A 4228-nucleotide genomic window follows, 5' to 3' on the forward strand; every position below is an offset into this window, starting at 1 on the left:
AGGAGGATGGGTGACACCTCTGTGGAGCAGGGGAGGGATGGTGTCAACTCTGATCAGACGGGGATTGCTGTCAACTCTGTGGAGCAGAGGGAGAGATGGGTGACACCTGTAGACAAGGGAGGGATGGTGACACCTCTGTGGGAGCAGGGGAGGGATTAGGTGACACCTCTGTGGAGAAGAGGAGGGATGGAGTGACACCTCTGTGAAGCAGGGGGAGGGATGGGTGTCAACTCTGGATCAGATGGAGGGATTGCTGTCAACTCTGTGGGCAGGAGGGAGAGATGGAGCACCAGGAGTGCAGATCTGGTGGCAGCTTTATAAATATGAGAGATGAAAGTGTAAAGGTTGAGAAGGCCAGGGATCTTGCACAGCGGGGAACTTAAACTAAAAGAGACTTAGGAGAGATCTCATTCCCCTCTCTCACATGTGTATGTGAATGTCACACTGTCCGTGTGATATAGGTTATGTAAACCTGTGTAACCAGGGGAGACATAAGAGGAGAAGACAAATGCCTGTTTATAAGACACTCACATTTAGGGGCCTTCTTCTCGATGGGCCAGGTAGCGGAAACCCCTCCTGGCACCGGTCGTTGTATTCGTTCCTGTACTCAAGGCAGGTTTTGGAGAGGTGTTACCCCCAGAGTACTATTGGGACATGCCTGAGGCAAACAAAACAGCATGACATTAAAATATGACCAGAAAAATTCCAGTCTGAGCTCAGTTAGATCAAGTCATTAACTCCGGCCATTATTTATGTTGAACAGATCATTAATAACAATAGGAACCCTGAAGAGGATTTACCTTGTGCCTTAGAAGTGTTAGGATGATTAGGTGAAGCCTCAGACATTTTAGAGTCAGGGGAGGAAATAGATGGTTGTGGCAAACCAGCCGGACCCATCCCATACACTTGAGGATCTAGGAACAAGGGCAGGGACCAACAATGTTCTTCATGCAAAAGATGATTTTTATGTTTTTGGGGAACTCACCCCAGCACAGTAGAGCCTTATTTCAACCTCACCAAGCTACCAACACACAGGACCCTCATAACCAGCTAGTGAAGACCTACTGTAAGAAATACCAGTCACCAAATGACTAGATACACCAACCTACAAGCTGCAGAAGAGATAAATACAGCAAGCAGATCAACAGCTGTCAGCGCAGAGACAGTCAGTGAGTTTGAAAAGGGCCACTGCCACACTCCTAGTGAGAAGGCTTTGAGGTCATGGCAAAATATGTTGAACTTTACAGAACTATTCACAAAACCTGTTCTCTGGACTCTCAGGTTATGTCATCAAACTGCAAAGTAGGAGAAAGGCGAAACATAATCACAGTCAGTGTCAAATGTTCTCTTCAAAAATCCCATCTATTACTTTTTTGGAGACTGGACAATGACTCCAGTGCTTGGGTGTGAATAGAGTAGGATGCTAATGTGATTCAATTCTAATTCAATATGGACTGGTTGTGTTAATGAGGTACACTATCAGGAGTGGAGGAATAGTAGACTTGGACTTCAATCAATTCCATCAGCATTACTTAACTTAATTTAGAAGAAAGACTTGTTTATCGAATGTTCTTTCACATTTTCATTATGTCTGATGATTGGTTGCATGATCAGTTAGGCGAGAAACCTTATCATATGTCTAATTAGTTTGCTCATGCTCAGGCGTAACATTACAGTACCTTTTTCCTTCAGCATGGCAGCTGGCATTGAGACCAGATACGTGGGTACCTGGGTGAATAGAACCCAAATGTGATTTACAAATCATTCTAAAGGATATACAGTGCATATAGAAAGTATACACCCCTTAGATTTCTTCACGTTTTATTGTCTTACAAAGTGGGATTAAATTGGACTTAATAGTCTTTTTTTGTCAATGATCACAACAAAAACTAAATGTCAAAGTGGAAGAAAATTATAATATTTGTAATAAAAAAATTTAAAAACACTAATACAGTGCATTCTGGAAAATATTCAGATCCCTTTGACTTTTTCCAAATGCTGTTATGCTTATAGCCTGTCGTAACGTGACTGATTAAATGTGAAGACTGTTATATTATCAAATCAATTGTCTGTAATAGTGTTTATTCTTACATGATTAAATAATCATGTACATTTTTATTAACTAGGAAGTCGGGCACCACGTGGAAAATGTGTAAAGAGTCTCTATTTCCCAGTAAATCTTCTATTAATGTATTACCTCATCAGTCTCATTCCTAGATATCATAAACCTTTAGATATCTGCACAAACCCTATCATCATAAATCATGAATCAGTGATATACAAATTGGCTGAATTATTTATTTACTACTAACTAATCCAACTTAGAATTACATAAAAACACAACAGTTATACATTGGTAACTGACATGATACACTGAAAAGTCCCAAGTGGGCTAGCTGATATGATCGGCTTAGTAGACAAATGCAATTGACATATTTACGAGTGTATGCCTTTGTTCTTCTCTGCGATCGAGGTCCGTCTGCTGGATAGTCTGTTGACCAATCAAAGTCTTTCGTAGTTGTAGCTTGTTATAATGGATACGTCAGAGTACCATTCGTAATTGTTCTTGAGAATAGTCTTTCAGAGTACCATTGTTCTTAGATCCGATGCGTTTACCAGACTAAAGTATTTAAACAGCTGCAGACTGAATAGTTAGTCTTTAGTTTGTAGATTGCTTAACCATTTCACAGTGGGGATGATCTCCATTCTCTGGTCCTATGGTAGAGATTTAGTTTGAACAATTTGCAACATCCGCTCAGTCTGCTTGGTCTATAAGTGGAAGCCCTTCCAACGTTGGGACCTCGTCCCTGCGTTCTCTTGACTATTTAAATTGCCAACCATTTCAACATGTAGCAACAGCTCTGCTTTCTGGTCTAATATACATTGTGTCATGAGCCATTTTTAGGTCTCTCCAAAGATGTTAGATTGAGTTTAAGTCCAGGCTCTGTGTGCTAATCAAGGACATTCAGAGATTCTGTCCCGAAGCCACTCCTGCATTGTATTGGCTGTGTGCTTAGGGTCGTTGTCCTGTTAGAAGGTGAACCTTTGCCCCAGTCTGAGATCCTGAGTACTTTGGAGCAGGTTTTCATCAGGATCTCTCTGTACTTTGCTCTGTTCATCTTTCCCTCAATCCTGGCTAGTCTCCCAATCCCTGCCACTGAAAAGCATCCCCACAGCATGATGCTGTCACCACCATGCTTCACCGTAAGGATGGTGCAAGATTTTCCCCAGACGTGACTCTTGGCACTCCAGGCCAAAGAGTCAATCTTGGATTTCCATCAGACCAGAGAATCTTGTTTCTCATGGTCTGAGAGGCTTTAGGTGCCTTTTGGCCATCTTCAAGTGGGCTGTCATGTGCCTTTTACTGGTGGCTTCCGTCTAGCTAAACCATAAAGGCCTGTTTGGTGGAGTGCTGCAGAGATGGTTGTCCTTCTGGATGGTTCTCCCATTTCCAAAGAGGAACTCTGGAGCTCTGTCAGAGTGACTATCAGGTTCTTTGTCACCTCCCTGACAAAGGCCCTTCTCCCCAGTGCTCAGTTTGGCCGGGCGGCCAGCTCAGGAAAAGTTCGAAATGGTTGAATCTCCTTCATTTAAGAATGATGAGGGCCACTGTGTTCTTGGGGACCTTCCAGTGCCGTGAACCATTTTTTTGGGTAGCATTCCCCAAATCTGTGCCTCGACAAACCTGTCTCAGAGCTCTACGGACAATTCCTTCTACCTCATGGATTAGTTTTTGCTCTAACACGGCACCTGTCAACTGTGGGACCTTATATAGACAAAGCGTGTGCCTTTCCAAATCATGTCCAATTAATTCAATTTATCACAGGTGGACTCCAATCAAGTTGTAGAAACATCAAGGATGATCCCAATGGAAACAGGATGCACCTGAGCTCAATTTTGAGTCTCATAGCAAAGCGTCTGACTACTTGTGTAAATTTGGTATTTCTGGTTTTTATATGTTATAAATTTGCAAAAATGTCTCAACTTTTTTTCGCTTTGTCATTATGATATTGTGTGTAGATTGATGAGGAAAACAATGAAATGAATCCATTTTAGAATAAGGCTGTAACGTAATGTGGAAAAGGTCAAGGGCAAGAATTACTCTTGATGGCACTGTATACCTTATTGTGATAAGTGTTCACTCCCCTGAGTCAACACATGTTTGAAACACCTTTGGCAGAGATTAGAACTGTGGGTCTTCTTGGGTAAGTCTCATAAGAGCTTTCCA

The sequence above is a fragment of the Oncorhynchus nerka genome, unplaced genomic scaffold, assembly GCF_034236695.1.
Source record: "Oncorhynchus nerka isolate Pitt River unplaced genomic scaffold, Oner_Uvic_2.0 unplaced_scaffold_2284, whole genome shotgun sequence".
NCBI classification, from domain to species: Eukaryota; Metazoa; Chordata; class Actinopteri; order Salmoniformes; family Salmonidae; genus Oncorhynchus; species Oncorhynchus nerka.